The sequence below is a fragment of the Cyprinus carpio genome, chromosome B2 (assembly GCF_018340385.1).
Source record: "Cyprinus carpio isolate SPL01 chromosome B2, ASM1834038v1, whole genome shotgun sequence".
Lineage (NCBI taxonomy): Eukaryota > Metazoa > Chordata > Actinopteri > Cypriniformes > Cyprinidae > Cyprinus > Cyprinus carpio.
In genome coordinates, this window is record NC_056598.1 from 2,802,987 (window position 1) to 2,820,600 (window position 17,614).

At 35.3% G+C, this 17,614-nt stretch overlaps 1 protein-coding gene across 10 annotated transcripts in view; it reads right to left on the bottom strand.

Moving 5' to 3' along the window:
* Window positions 1-16,295, bottom strand: part of LOC109054706 (adhesion G protein-coupled receptor L2-like) — a 99,008-nt gene extending 82,713 nt beyond the window's left edge. For 3 of the 10 annotated variants that reach the window (XM_042717732.1, XM_042717734.1, XM_042717730.1), the window contains exon 1: window positions 15,680-16,293. The gene's annotated coding sequence lies outside the window, so the exon portion shown is untranslated. Of the gene's footprint in view, window positions 1-15,679 lie in introns of all 10 variants that reach the window. The other 7 variants (XM_042717737.1, XM_042717736.1, XM_042717739.1 and 4 more) reach the window with 4 other exon arrangements.
* Window positions 16,296-17,614: the final 1,319 nt, after the last annotated feature.

The following is a 17,614-nucleotide window of genomic DNA, read 5'->3' on the forward strand; positions in this document are numbered from 1 at the left end:
CAGAATCATATCTGATCTCTTTTGTATCCAATGCAATTTCAGTTAGGATCTATCTAAATTTGGAATTAAAAGAAGCATTTTGTGCACACAAAGGCTAAATACATTTGTTGAAAAATACAATATTGTGAAATACCATTTTAGCAATTCAAAATCTCTCTTTTCTATTGAAACATATATTAAAATGTAATTTATTCCTGTGATGCGCAGCTGTATTTTCAGCATCATTACTCCAGTCTTCAGTGTCACATGATCTTCAGAAATCATTCTAATATGCTGCTCAAGAAACATTTCAGATTATTATGAATTTTGAAAACAGCTGTGCTGCCGAATAGTTTTGTGATATACTAACATTTAAAGGTTTGTGGTGAGAAAGATGAACTTTTATGGATGCATTAAATTGAGTTAACATTATTAATTGAGCATCGATAACTATTAGAATGATTTCTGAAGGACCTGGAGTAATGATAGCTTTAAATCAAAGGAATAAACTATATTATTACAACATCATATAAATTAAATTATGTTATTTTAAATTGTAATAATAGATCACTATATCATTACTTTTACTGTATTTTTAAGCTAAAAAAAATGCAAGCAGAAGAGACTTGGTCAAACTTAATAATTGCAAACTTTTTACCACTGCACTGGATCTAACCGCAGGCCTCGAAACAGTCTCCAGCATTCATAACACAATCTTTGTTTTTCTAGGATACAATGGATTTCAAGCTAAGTAACTCTGGACCTCTGAGCTGCTTTGACATCTCTGGTCTACCTTTAAATTCCACTGTGTTTATGAAGATTACAGACAGATCTCTCATATCCCTCGGCTCACCCTGAGGTACATCATAATTACTGTGGCAACAGGTTCAGTTGATAAACTACTAAAATCACCTCTCTTTTGTGTGTGTTTGCATTTTCCTGTTATCTCACGGGAACAAACACATTCAGACTCTTTGCCCGCATTGGCAGAAGGCAATATCTGAGACCTCAGGGAGCCCGAGCTCATTATAACACAATGCCAAACGCTGAAGACAGATGACATGTCAGGCTCACTTTGTTCACAAATTCATTCCCACTGACGTGCGCATGTGCACAAACACACAAACGCCCACCCGAAAACTAAATAATACTTTCATCTTCCTCAGTGCACTGGCTCAGCGTTTACAGCACAGGTAGGGAATCCTGTGCAGTGGTGCACTTTGAAGTGTGCTTCATCAAAGCGCCCTCATCATCAAGTGCACTGATTATTTCATAATGAACCCAAATATAAACACTGTGCCATTTTCACAGCTCTACAGATGTGGATGAAAAGAGACAGAAAAAGTTTGTACAAAACGTTCCATAGAAGACAAAATTAATTATGTTTCATAATTTCATATGTTCAATGCATCTGCAAGAACATCAGGCACTGGTGCAGAACAAACATAATTCTGAGCTATGTCAACCTTGGCATGCAGGAGGAGCGTTGTTTTAGAAATCAAACACTTGTACTTAACTAAACACATTTATTGTTTTATAATTAGAAAGATTGTACTTAATTAAAAAAATTTATTGTTTTAAGCTGCAGGTGAATTAAAGAAATGCTCCAGCCAAAAATTAATTCTCTTGTCATTTAATCACCCTCATGCATCCTAAATGTATGATTTTCTTTCTTCGGCTGAACACAAACTGAGATTTTTTGGAAAAAGAATCCATCTCTGTCAGTCCCTATAATGCAAGTGCACTGGTTCCTCAAAGTTGACGCTTTAAAAACCACTCAACAGTAATCATATGACCCCAGCGGATGAATCAGTGTCTTCTGAAGCACAACTCTTTTAACTATAAACCATCACTTCCAATCAAATGTCATATGTATCTAGGGCTGCAATGAATCTTATTTTAATCACGATCGTGATTTCTGCTTCTTTTATTTATTAAGCATAATTGTCCGCATTTTATTTTAATGTGGTCATTTAATGTGGTATAACAAGCCTCCACAAGGTTTCGTGGTTGCGGTTGCCAGATGTCAACAGTTTATATCCCCTTTCAGAGCTTTTCTCTTGAATAGACACATTTTCTGCCCAGTGGATTACTTAATCTTTCCAACCTGCCAACCATAAACATGCTCTCTCTACATTACGTAAAAAGCGCTGTAAACTGGAGTGTAGCAATCTCTACTCAGATATTCTGCTTTACATGGCAGTTTTTTCCATTTCAGCATGCTTATCTGAAAGTGAAATCATTCTAAAATGAAAATAATTGTGATTAATTTTTTTTTTTTTTTTAAGAATAATCAATAACACTTTAGAAGACTGGGATCATGTGGACTGCCATTGTGTTCGTTTTGTGTGGTTTTTGAAGCATCAACTTTGAGAGATTCATACACTTGCAGAGATCTGGGTAGATGACTTACAAATTATAATCCGTTACTGACTCCAGATTCAATGACAAAAAAACAAAAACAAATGCAGTTAGCAACAATCCATTACATTACATAATTCAGAAAACATTTTGGATTACTTTTGACCTAACTTGTTTATCACATTGATTTAAACAGGATAGTCTTGTACCATACTGATATAAAAATACAAAGAGAAAGAAAATGCATTCCTTTAATTATTATTAACAACATGAAGTGCATTAAACATACTATGTCAAAGTTTCCCAAACTAGGGTAAGTGAAGGAACAGCAGGGAGTTTGTGAGTTTAAATGAAAAGCTAATAAACATTAATTAATTTTTACAAATGTTACATTTAAATAAATCTTTTTACAATTACTACTGAAACATTACCTGCATGTCATGTGATCATGTATATAATATGTAGTCTTGTAATCAATAAAAAGGTAACTAATGGAATTACAAGTACATATTTTTAATCCAGATAACATGTAATCAGTTACTGCACTCGCTTTATATGGACTCACAGAGATGGATCGTTTTGTGTTTGTGTTCATCTAAAGAAAGCAAGCCATACACATCTGGGACAGTATGAGGCTGAGTAAAGGATGAGAGAATTCCTTTGTATGTGGAGTGTCCCTTTAAGGATGAATATTTTTCACCTCTCACTAATACGCTTAATTAGGCGAATCAAGGCCTAATCATATAAAGTTAATCAGCCTTATCTCTTACTGTGCATTCCTGTGGGGAACCGTTTAGTGCATTGCATTATGGGATTAAAATTCCAAATATCCCAAAATAAAAGCGAATCTACAAGTGGGAAGCATTTTAGGAAGCTTGAAATGATCTGCGATCTCGGACGTAACCTGCTGAGACTGAAGAGACTGATGCTGAAGACACTTTATTCCTCTCAAACCCTCACTCACCGTGTGTCTGGAGGCTTAATCACAGGAGCCCCACATTATCATCCCCATAAACACCATTCTCTTTGTTTGGCAGCTTTTAAGAATGGTTTTTTTATGTCTTGAGGTACTTTGTTTGGAGGATTTCATTCTGGATTTGTTCTGACTTGAAACTGAGGCCTGGTTCTTTTGCATGAAGGAGAGATATGAAATAGCAGAAACATGCACGATGAGACAATATCACACATTTGATTCCATACCAAGGAGACAAAATACTGGACTTTTCTGATCATTATTTTTTGCAATGGTTCTAGGATTCTAGGAAAATTCATAGTATCCATTTTAATAGTCATAAGATCCATTTTCCATATTAAATTAATAATAAACTGTTATTAAAGAACTTCTTTTAAAATTGAAATCAGATTTATTTTTTTCCCCCTAATGTTTCAATTTTTCTGGCTACAGTTTTTTTCTGAACTAAAATAAATTTTAGCAATCAAAAAGCACTTCTACAATTTAACAAAAATGTATTAAAAGGTTAATTCTGTGTATTCTGTTTTAATTTGGAGGGGTTCTATTTTAATTCAATTTTAACAATCAAACAGCATGTCTAATCAACCGAAGCTTTAAAACACTAACAACTTAATAGTTTATTGCTTTTTTATATAATAATAGGGCTTTCTGGATTTATGATTATTTAATAAAAATGTATAAAAAAAAATGGTGGTACTCAAAAGAAGGCACAGGAAAAATAATTTACTTTTGAAAATGTAATCAAATGAAAATTAAACAAAAAAAAAAGAGGTTTACTGTTAAAATAAGCTTATTATTGTACACTGTGCTGTACTAGAGTAATCATTTCTGTCACAATTTTGTCAAGTTTAACCGATCTTTTATTTTGATTGGTTGTCGGGTTTATTATTCACAGCCCATATCACGATTTGATTAAGTGTACTGACCAACTTTTGATTTATTTTTTCAAAATTTGCCAAGTTAAGACATTCAGCATTATACAGTAAATTCTGCTGATTCTGTCTGTGTTTTCTACGGGGGAAACGGCAGCCAGGAGGACTTGGGATCAAATATGGCTGTGTTTGTGAGTGTGACATTCATCCCAGAGCTTCCTGTCTCAGAGACCACCGAAAGAATGCCTGAGAGTTTCTAAGACAGGGAGGAACTGAATGAACGGGGAAGAAAAGAATGGAAAAGCAAAAGAAAAGGATGGGCGGGTCAACCAGGAAGATTGACAACTAGTGAGTGTCGCTTGACCTCTCAGGGTTCGTCTCCAAGTATTCTTGACACACTTAAAGAAGCAGAACATAAAAGAGCTGGAATGTTAATTTATTTTCAATTGGCACGACCAAGATGGGAGAAAATAAAGAATGCATACATGCATGCATAGCAAGCGGAACGGGCACAAATGAGATGTAAAGCTGCATCCAAAATCGAGCTCTAACGCAGCTAATTGAAGACGTGAAGCAGTATTTTTAATTTGTTTCCAAACGAGGATTATAAAAGTGTCAAAAAGTAACCCGAGTGCCGTAAGACTGACACGATAACTTCACATTTGAGAGAACACGGATCCTGCTCAAGACACAAATGTGAGAAGTGTTTGAAATCTTTTTCTCCATCACTCATGGATTTCTAAAATTAGTACAACTAATCCAGCGTGTTCAACACATTATGGTCTGGAGACGTAGACAGTTTTGTTTATTTTTGCCTGTGGTTAATTTTATTTGTACAATCTCATTTTGCTTTATTTTTAAAAAGACAGGTCTACACATTTAACCATTTGAGATTTAACCAGGATTGTCTATTCCTGATTTATGTTTTTTGGTTAATTATATTAACCATTTTTTATTTGTTTGTTTTTTGTTTATTTTTATAGGATAGGACATAATACCATATAAATAGATTAAATATCAGTCGGACATCATTATGTTTATGTTGTCAACTATCCAGCATTAATAAGCAAGAAAGATTAGTGGATGCAGACAATAAATAAACTATTGATCTGCAAGTAAGCAAATATTTTATTACAAAAACTTGTCACACACAGTCAGAAAAGGAGGTACAAAAGCTGTCATGGGCAATATCCTTTCAAAGTGTACCGTGTAGATACTAATATGCATCTTTTTGGGGCAAATATTTTTTTAAAAAGTACCACACAGATGACAGCTTTTGTAGATTTTTCTTCAAGTGCACTATTAAATATTGACATAGGGCCTACTATGATTCACTAAAATATCAAAGTTACTGAGAGTGTGCAAACAAGTGAAAATAATCAAATATACCGTCAATAAGAGAAAAGATGCAATAACTACACAAACATATAAAATAGATGCTATATGGGGCAAAATGTGTTTTTATAAATTTTAATAAAAATGCACAAAAACATCATTTGAAACTGCGTCAGGGAAATGTTATGTAAATGTCATTTATAGGTTTTATCTTATGATACACAACATATCCACATTCAACAGTGTCAAACAATGAGCTCAATAGAGAACCTTTACACAACAGATTTAGTTCACAAATGATATGAACAATCTGACCTAAACATGATTTTCATTTCAAATAATCAACACTAAATCTCAGCATAAGCAGCATCACCACAGCGTCCGGATCTTTGTTCATTTTTTATCAGATGTTATTTAATCACACTTTGTTGTTTTGACGAGTAAAAAGGAACCTGGCCCATGGCATTAATTTACCTTACCACAGTTAACAATGCTAATACTGGGATTAAAAGGGAATGAAAGGAAGAAAATAAACGTATAAATAAATCCCCTCCCAAAAACCCAGCTGGTGAGGATTGTGGAAGAGAAATGTGAGATTGCATGCGCAGTCCAGTAGAATAACTCATGAAATATTGCTCGATTCGTGGGAAACTGTGTAAGCAGATCGCAAACAGAACACAAAGCCGACTTAATCCTAATTTATGAGCTCACCTGTCTTATTCAGCACAAATTCAAGTGCTTTCACACTGGTGATATAACGTTTGGATTCTAACTCCATTATTTCTTTTGGTGTTAAGTCTGGCAGGCCACATTATTCAACCCTAATCTGATGCGTTCCAATCCGCTTTAGACACTTCTTACAGTGGCCCTTTAAATTTACTCGTACTCATTAATCAGCCATACATTATGAATCCCCAGCTCCACCTTTTCTGGCAAAGTCATTGTAATGTTCCCAACTGTGATAAGCCACTGTAAATACATTTGTGCGCAACTATGGAATCTATATACTACAACATGTGTTGTTCTTAAAGATTTATTGAGGTTTTACGAAGCAAAACAAGTCTGTGCAAGAAACTGAAGATTATTTACAGCATTATAACCTGTAATCTAGAGCCTCGCGGGGAAATCTGATTCTTTTCCACAAACTGGTTCTTTTAGACAGTCTGTTTTAATAAACTGGTTCAATTATCTAACTCACTCCCATAATCATGCAATGATGTAATGTATACGCAATTATATTGTTAAAGCACTCAATAATGACGACAAATGTGGATGTTTTAAATGTCTAAAGCGTATCAATGCTTTCAGATGGAGCAGCATTTACCACACAGAGCCGTAGTTAGACAAGCTACGTAAAAAAAAATATAAATATCGCAGACGATATAATCACGCCATTATGAAATCGAAAAAATCATTCGCGATAATGACACCTGTTTGCATAACTTCTCGGTGAACTAATGCTGCTCCATCTGAAAGCATGTGAAAATACCACATTTAATATCATGTTTTTACGCAAAAACTCACTTCATAACGTCAGTCGAGTGTTTGAAACAAATCTTTCTGCGAGATGATGTGGCTTCTTTTACACAGAATAAAGCACGCAACATATTTCATAGTATTCTAAGCAGTGATTAAAGGCCTTGCATTATTATATACTTTATTATAATGAAAATTATAATAAGAATAACTCAGACAAACCATATATTGTCGTAGTGGTGTGTTTAGCAGTCACGTTGAATCAATGAAAGCATTTAAATCTTCTGTTTATTCAGCTAGCGCTATAGGGATTTCCTGGGTTTGGAGTTTCTCTGGCCTTCAGATGGAGATTTACTACTGACCACAGAACCGTGTTTCACTGACCAGATGCGCATGACACTCGCAGCTTTTGCCTATTCGTGATTTTGATTTATCGTGCAGCCCTACATCAGCAGCTCGGCTGTAAATAATGTTCAGTTTCTTGCACAGACTGATTGTTTCGCTTCATAAGACCTCAATATATCATCAGGAGTCATGGGTATTAATTTTGTGTTGCCTGATATGCTTTCTTTGACTCTCAGAGTGACAGTAGCCACTCACAGACTTGCATTTTATGAATCACCAAGAATCAAAGCTTCAGCTAAAAATCTTCTTTATTGTTCTACTGAAGAAAAAAAGTCATCTTGGATGGCCTTGGGATGAACTATCCTTTAACAAACTCAGATTAATAAATGCTTCTAAAGCTTGTCAGTTCATGTTAACGAATGAAACCTCTTTGTAAAGTGTTACCAAAACTTTCTTTACATCTTTAAGAGTGAATAAGCAATGCATTACATCTCACATTAATAATGAAGACACTACTCTTTCAAACGTACTTCAGTCAATTTGCTCTTTTTTTCCTTTTAACAATGTTCAGTTCATAAATGCCAAAGAAAAGCATAACCAAAGTGCAGCTTCATTGGATTTTTATCTATTGAACTGAAATTTCAAAAAGAAATAAAATAACTTTCATGATAAATGGACAAAAGAAAAGCCTCTGCTGGATGGCAAGACTCGAATTCATTTTCTGCTCCCAATCCTCCACTCCTGCTTTTCCCTCTTCTGTCCCCCAGAACACAATTCCTTCCTGTGTCTGCGCAGATTCCCTTAGTTACCGCAGAGAGAACAAGGCAGTGCAGCGGGTCCCAGTCAGAAACAAATAATTCAATATTTCACACTCATTAGTGGCATTAACTAAAAGAACTATTTGGTTGTTAGCGTAGCCTGTGACAACTCAGGAAAAGAGTGGTATAACAAACTGCAGATGAGTAAGACAAGATGGGAACAAGATTTGTTTTTGTTTTGGAAAAGAAACAAAAAAAGCAAATAAAAGGAAGCGATCAGTGCAAGTCATTACTAGACTTTTTTTTTATGACTTTCACCATTAGCGAATCGCTCAAAGCTTTGAGCACTCTTAACAGCTCATGATTTCCATAATTAAAACCCCGAGCAATCAGCAATCATGCTCCCGCTCGCCTCGGTGATCAACACACTCGCTTTAGCATCGCATCCATAGCAGGACGGTCATGCCTCTTTATTCACACGCCTGTTCGAAATGGAACGAATCAGCGCCAATCAAGAGGGAGGGAATGAATTAAACACCACAGCCGTCTGGCTTTCTGCATCTCTTCATGTTCAGATACATAAAGAAATAGAGGGCACCTTTGATTTCCGCATCAATTTAGGGCAATGGAAAAGCATGAGTGGCAAATAAATATCTGCTTAAAAAATAAGTCACAATTAAAACATAAAATGCAGCCAATTTTGTTCTACACTCTCAGAAAAAGAAGTACAAAAGCTGTCACTCTGAAAAGTACCTTTTTTTCTTTTTTTTTTACCCCTAAAGGGTGTACATCAGTACAATAAAATTACATATTACTGCAGTTTGAAAGGGTACCATCACAGTGACAGCTTTGATAGAGAACAATAATTACCATGCACAGACGTTGCAATACACATCTTTTAAAAAGTTTTAAAGTTTTTTTTTTTGCATGGCCTAACTGCATGTTTTTTTGTCAGACGGGTTGATTTTAGCCGTTTAGACAATGATTCATAAGCGTTTGGCACAGCACTTCAGAACACTGTCATAAAATAATGCAGCATGTGTTAACACATCAACCTGTGTGACTCCATATGTGCTTTCTACTTAGAGCTGCGATAAACCATATCACGATGGTAGTAAAACTAGATGTGGATAGCAATGATAAGCTCTAGACATTTTTACTTGATATGGATTCATTTAACAGCAGATATAAATGTGACTACAGTCTGTCAGCACATTTGTTTAAGTCTGCATGCTCTTTGAGTATGTGTGTGAATGATTGCCATAGAAATGAAATGCCAATATAAAAGTTTAGTTTAACTTGAAGAAACTATGACAGAAATGTATTACTGCTGTATACAAAAAAAAAAAATCAAAAATATATATATTTTAAGGAATGTCATGCAAATACTTTTTTCATCCTTTTTTTAATATAGTTCTGTTTTGCAGCATCTTATTTGACAAAAAAAAAAACTATAAAAATGTTATATTTTCATATGACTAATTTTTCTACATTTCTAGCAAATGTTGTCTAATTTTGACTGAATTGTTAAAGTTTTATGAATTAATTTCATTAAATATTTTCTCTTTTTTTATTTGTATTAGATTAAATCAGACATTTGTTCTTTAAATTTGTATTAAATCACACATAATCCAAAAAAAAAAAAAAAAAAAAAAAAGGAAAACAAAATATTTTAAAGAACCAAACCAAATACCAAGAAGATATTTTGAAGATGTTGGTAACCAAACAGTTGCTGGTAGCCATTGACTTTAGTATGGGAAAAAATACACTGGAAGCCAATGGCTGCCGTCAACTGTTTGGTTTCCAACATCTTCAAAATATCATCTTTTGTCTTCAACAGATGAAAGAAACTCATACATGCTTGAAACAACTTGGGGTTAAGTAAATAACAGCAATTTGAGTTTTTGGGTGAACTGGTTAACGCAGATTACATTTAGAAAACGGTCGCAAGTTCGAGCCCTGTTTGCCTTTAATGGTAAAAAGGATATTGTGATCAATATCGATATGAAAAAAATATATCATGATAACATTTGTGGCCCTATCGCCCAGCCCTACTTCTGTTTCAAGAATATATACAACATTCCCTGCCAATATCTGTGTGTGCTTCCTCTCAGCTGCACCATAATCAAATTAATTAGAAATTCCCACAGAGGAGCACAGATATATTATCGCTCTAGCCTCTGAAGAGCCTGTGGTCTCTGTCCATGTTAATGCATGCGTCTGTTGTGGCGCAGGGGCCCGGGGCCGCCGGAGTCTCACAGGTCAATGCTAATCCCTGATAGATGGAGCTCCAAGACCTCCACCCATTCATCACCCTGCTATCCACAGAGCAGAAAGCCTCTCGCTGCCATCCATCACATCCAGCAGCGTGTGTTTAAAACGCTGCTAATGTGTCCTGTCCACCAACACAGCGTTACGCTAGGTGTGCAATACAGCTTCGCTTAACACACAACAGATCTGCACAAAAATGGAATATTGCATAAAACATTTGCCAATGAAGCACTGTTTCCATCCTACGATTCAGCAAAATGTGCATAAAGACAGGTGGATGGAAACACAGCTATTGTCAACGTACATGACTTTAAAGTCTTCAGATTATAAAAAGGAGTAGAAGGGTTCAAATCATTAGCCGAAGCTTGCTTTTACACTTTGTAATCTCCCAAGCTCAGCTCACTAACATGGTTTGTTGGTATTCACAGATATTTGTATGAACTGTCGGTTAGTGCCGCTGAGGTGTACAACATTAAAATAACAAAGTGTTTTATGCATGTACAACTTCAGAAACATATGTACAGATCCATATAGGTTTATTGTACTGTACTGATAAATGAATGAAAGGAAGAAAGAAAGCTTCACCAAAATCACTTCAACTCTTAGAACGCTGAACAAAAACATTCCCATCGTCTGTGCAGCGCTCTCTTCCTTTCTCCCGTCTGTTTTCACACAGATTAGCTGCTGAGAAACACTTTTACAGGAACATACACTTTTTTCCTCTCCAACATTTTAGCCTTCATTAGTGATTCTCTGAGAGATGATGGCCGTGCAAACAGTTTGTGCTTTCAGAGGAATCTGTGGCATTCTAGCAGCACATTTTAGCAGGAACGCGACGCACGCTAGCACTCTTTCAGTCTTTTCTCTTTTTTTTTTTTTGTAAGATCAGAAAGAAATCTGACCTGTAGAGCTTTGTTCTGCCTCTTGCAATACAAAGCAGTTTAATAACCAAGACAAGAGAGTTTTTGACGGGGCTCTCTTTAAAAACTATTGTTCACAAGAAAAAAAAAAAAAAAAAAAAAAAAACGTTGTTAGATGATCAATACTTCTCATCGTTGTCACTCAAAAATCTTTTTTTTTCAGCTCCTTGAGGATTTGGCATCTCTTACAATTTTACATTTTGTTTTTTAATGACAATTTTTAATAATGATTGCAAAAGGATTCGCACAAGCAAAGTAAGATTTGCAAAAACATAAATAAGCGCAAATACTGATATATTAATTGCATGAAGCTACTCACTCACTGATAATTAAATGTTTTTATTTCTTTGAAAACGAGAAGATTTAAACACCAGATCAACATTTATATAATCAATAAACATTTCTACTTTACTATAAACACGCTATAAAGGTATATTAATATATTAAGTTTAAAATGTAAAAAAAACAGAGGCAACATTTGGCATTTGGATTGGAGTTTAAATATAAAATAACAAAAACACAATTGTATGATCTTACAAGGGCATCAAATTATATTTTGCAAATGCTATTGGTAGGCACAGATTTTCATTTTTGCATAAAGTTACTTGTGTGTGCCAGTGTCTTCTTATCCATGCATAGCATTTCATTTGGAAATATTAGTTTTATAAATGTAACTGAAAAACCACAACATCCCAATATAGAATAAACTCTAAACCTAACGGTAAAATAGTTGTATTTTGTATTTCCAAAAGCATTTAATTGCAATATAAATCCAAAATATGGATGCAAGCTTACTTTAGGTTATGTTCACATTTCAGTTTGTCGTTTACAGAATGTATTAAAATGTATTGTCACATTATACAGCATATAATAGATTCATATAAATAAAATATATAAATTCAATATAATAAAAACATTTTATTTAAAAAAATAACTTTAAAATTCAACAAGATTTTGTATATACAATTCTATAAAAAAAATCTTTAAATGTATTTGTGATACAAATTGTGAAAGCTTTACTCTGTCATTTAATATACTTCAAGATTAATGCATACAGCTCTGGCTTTCTTTTGCATGGTTCCAATTTGCTCTCTAATACACTTTCTAACTTGTTACAGAGTAGCCTGAATCACTACAGTAAGAGAAAATATTTTAGAAAATGTATTACTAAAAATGTATTAACGGTGTAATATTTTTTAGCCACACTATGTAATGTTATTAGCAACTACACTCAGGGAAAAAAGGTACAAAAGCTGTCACTGGGGTGGCATCATTTTCAAATGGTACAAATTTGTTCCTCGTTTAACCCTGAATGTTGCATATTGGTACCTTAAAGGTAAAAAGTCGTAGCTGAAGTGTACATATTAGGATATATTTTCTTCTGAGAGTGAACAAAAAGAAAAATCACATTTTAGAATTTTTTGTAGCAGCTTGCTTGCTTGCATGCATCATGAATGCAAGTTTAAGCAGTAACGCGAGAAAGAAACGAGACTTTCTAGGACAGCAGAAATAAGACAGCATCCGGTAGTCAACGTAGTCATTTCTGTGGGAACTTCAGCAAACTAGAGATCAAACTCCATTCATCGACTAGACTTTAAGGAATTTAAGGAGTGAAACAAATTTAAAAGCGCATTCAGACAAGAAATCCTCTTTTACACATTTGTCGATTCATAATCCTAACGATTGTAACAAATGATCTATGGCAGCAGTTCATTCTGATGTAATATGAGAAGCATTTTAAAAATTATCGACATTCCTTATGCATGAAGTTCATCAACTGAATCTTTCCACTGCAAAAACATCATTGAACTTTTCCAGATGCATCGCTCCTCATTGCAGACGGCTCCATACCATTTTTTCCACCAGCTCCAGCTCTTTCTGCCTTTCGCCCCAAGTTCTTGAGCCATTATTGCTTTCGACAGACAAAGTCTTTTGGCGGATGGAGTCGGTAAATAGTGGTAAAAGAAACCAGTGGTGTAATACGATATAACTGAATGCTCTTTTCAATGCCGTTTTCTTCTGAACGGTCTTGTTGAAAGCAATGCATATGCATTTTGGCATTCTTTGGCTTTATTTTGACAGGACAGTGCAATGTGACGGGATCAGGAAAAGGACCACAAGCCGGGACTTGAACAAAGTGCAAAGCGTGGGAGAAATACCCACAATGCTACTGACTCTAACAACAGCTTTCTTTCAGAAAAGACAGTAAGCGGCCTGTTTTACACCTTCAGAGTGTGAAACCGCATTCAGTGCGTGCCGCGACTCATTATGTGTGTTACAGAGCATGATCAAGATCAAAACATCCAATCAACAGACTAATCGTCTGAAAGGGAATCAATCAGGTCAGCTGCTGCTATATATATAAAAACATACGTATTTCTCAGATCATGTCTAGTGGCATTGTTTTACTGTATGGTACACTGCCTGATTGCTTTCATCAAAATGTGCTATTATTACTGACTAGCTCTAATCTGCTTGCAACTATACGGCATGAAGATATTAGAAACATTAACATCTTTTTCTTTTTTGTAAAGCTGCTTTGAAATAATGTGCATGACTATACTTGTGAAAAGTGTGGTTGCAGTGTAACAAGTAACCTGCGATTTTATTTTTCAACTCACGATAAAGCGTCCGACGAGTGTTGGTGAAACTTTAAGAATCCACAAACAATGAAATCACTGAAAAATGAAAACCTTTCTTAGAACATTCCAACGTCAGAAACCCTAAATCCTCTGACAACGGAGATCTGGATTTTGTACACAGCATTTAAGACTTTCTGACTCGGATTTTCTCACTGGAAAAAGAATGGTTAAGTAATACATTTGGGGGAAAAAAGTTAACTAATTGCACTAATTATTCAATGAAAAACTGAATCACTGTAGGCTTCCATTCACAGTGATGTCATGAGAACCTTTTTTAGAACCTTTTAAAAAACTAAAGAATCTTTTTCCGCTATAAAGTGTCTTTTATGGAATGGAAGAGTTCCACAGATGTTAAAGGTTCTTCGTGGAACTGTGGATGACAATAAAGAAAGGTTCTTTTTAAGAGTGTGTGATAATTTGGCGAAACAGTATGTTTCAAAGATGTAAGAATACAACTGTGAGCCTCGGTTTAGCCGTACTTTGGGAGGGGGGTGCTGGTGGCTCAAGTTTTTAGCAATTGAGATTCAACCACTTTGTCATGTAAATGCACGCTTGGAAACGAAGCGCTAGAAATCACAGGCAGTTGATGTGAGCTGAGATGGCACTTCCTCTAAAGACATGCACAACAAATGGAGCGCGCCACAACTGCGCATTTGTTCATGTGAGTTCACTCTCTGCATTCGAATGAACAAGCACTAAACAATGACTCATAATTCAGATCTGAGGCTGAACACTTCACACGTTTCAAATGTGAAATACAGGGGTTTCCACGTGGATGAGTCCTTTATTTATTTTTATATAATGAGGTAAAATGTGAAAATGCTTCTGTTTCCATTACAAATGTGATTGTGTGTTATTGCCTGTACGTGGCACACATCAGAAGATACAGCATCAGTTTCTCTGCACAGATTCAAATGACAAACGTGAGCTCCAAGAGTGTGTCTCTCATGAGCGACTGTGACATGAGCAGCTCATAGCATGTGTAATAATGCATGTGCAGTAAAATGATCTTAATTTAGCCGCTGCATTGACCTTCAAAAGGCAAACAAAAACAAATTCAAAATATCCCATTCTAAACTAGTCATAACAAGCCACAGTGTTCTCTATTCCTTTATTTTACAGAAACTTTTACAAACTATGCTATTGCTTTGGCAATATTGTAGCATGGTAATCATATATATATATATATATATATATATATATATATATATATATATATATATATATATATATATATATATATATATATATACATATATATATATATAATGAAGAAGAAAAGTGGCTTTTGCTTTTGTTTGTTTCTCTCATAGTGTTTTGCACCATAAATTTTCGTTTTATTGCACAGGTCTCTATATTTCTCCTACAGAGATAATTCAGAGACAGATAAGCGTGATGTATTGCCTCCTTCGAAAATCACATCTGGCCCTCATCCTGTTCTTTTTAAAGAAAAAAAAAACGTCTTACTAAGATAAAGTGCCCCTTTTTCACGTTACTGAAACGATGCACGCACAATTAGGTGACCCGACATGCTTTCAACCCTTAAATTAAATCTTTAAAAAGTAGCAGGTTAAGTGAGATCTCGATGCTCCTGGTGTTTTGTTCAAAAAGCCTGCAGTTCTGCTGCTCTCTGTGTGCTCCCAGTGTTTTAACACGCGAGTCTGTGGATGTGCAGAAACGCAAAAAACACGGTATTCGGACGCGTAGTGCGTAAAATGGAGATCTGGGTAATGTGAATGATACTCACGGATTGAGGAGTAGTCCCAGAAGATCTATCGACGCAATGAAAAGCGAGGGTTTCTAAGTCACCTCTAAATCAGCGCACAAAGACTTTCATCGCGCGCTCAGGTAGATCGCAGATCCGCGCAGTCCAGAAAACCCAAACCGCATTAGGCCTACGAATATGGAGAGCTGAGACCACCGAGCACCCGGGTCACGTTTAAAAGGAGCATTTCGCCGTTTTCAGCAGCCGGGGTCGTCCCGCTCCGTGCAACACTCGGTTTGGGGCAGAGCGCAATGAATGCGCGTTTAAATCAAAGCCATGCGCCCTTTCGTCGTCGCGATGGCCCGACCGGTTTCCCTCTGAACGCCCGCTTGCAATACCGAGGCAGGACCCGCCACACACTCAGCTGAATGAGTGCGCTTTTCCTGAAAACTTAAGGAAATTCCACTCGTTTGGTGCTGCGGAAAGCGCACCGCGATCCCGGAGCAGAGAGACGGCGCGCGCGTCGACTCCACCGGCTGCGTGTCTCACTGCAGAGGCGCGCTGGAAAACCCGGCCTGGAGCGGAGCGGAGCCACACCTGGCCTACAAACTCAACCCCATTCGAGGGGCCATAAACCTCGTGGAAGTCTCTCTTCTCAACAACTGTTCAAACACTGCCAAAAGTTTGCCTTGGGACGGTGATATAAAATCTGACTTCCTCCAAAACACTGCTCTGTGCACAGAGCCATATATCGAGATACTTCTTTATACACAGAGCTGGTCAGATTAGGCTACTTACAAATTGTAATCCATTACTGATGACAAATGTAGTTTGTAACAAACTGTGTTGTATTGGATTACACATGTGACCCAGTCATAAGCAGCACAGGTATATTTGTAGCAACAACCAACAATACATTGTATGGGTCAAAATGATGCATTTTTCTTTTATGCCAAAAATCATTAGGAGATTAATTAAAGATCATGTTCCATGAAGATATTTTGCAAATTCCCTGCTATAAATAGATCAAAACTTAATTATTCATTAGTAATATGCATTGCTAAGAGCTTCATTTGGACAACTTTAAAGGTGATGTTTTTGCACCCTCAGATTCCAGATTTTCAAATAGTTGTATCTCGGCCAAATAATGTCCTCCTAACAAACCATGCATCATGGTTATGACTGGTTTTGTGGTCCATGGTCACATATAAGGTAATGTATTATGACTTCTACTTGTTATCAGCATTTTTTAGATTACTTTTGATCTCATTCTGATAAGAGAATCTATTCCATTCTTAGTTATCAACATCATGAAGTGTATTTAACATCACAGTATGACACGGTTTCCCAAACTGGGCTTTGTAATCATGTAATATGGAATCTAATAACAATCAACTGTAATCTGATTATGAGCATTTTAAATGTGATATAATTTATTTAGCACTTACTTTGTTGGAATCAGATTATGTAATCCAGATTACATGTGATTATATGTAATCAGTTACAACTATATATATATATATATATATATATATATATATATATATATATATATATATATATATATATATATATATATATATTCCGTATTAATATTCTTATATATGAAAATTTTAAGCTAAAGTTTTAGTAGTTTTTGGTAGTTTTTGTTTTTTATATGTTTGTATGTAATTTCATTTAGTTATTTTAATACATCAAGTTAAGCTAAATTAAAATTAGAAATGTTTACTTGGCAACTGGCTGAAATATAAAAGTGTTTGATATTTTATTTTATTTTAGTTAATGTTTATTTTACTTCAAGTAACAAAAACGTTTTTTATGGTTTTAATTTAATTTTTTCTTAACTATAATAACCATAGCCCATCTGTATAGTGTTTTTATTACATTAGAAACAACAATCACAAACACATTACAGTTGTGTAATCAGCTTACAATTATTTTGCACTGTAACACTAGCAGTAATTGAAATCATCAATT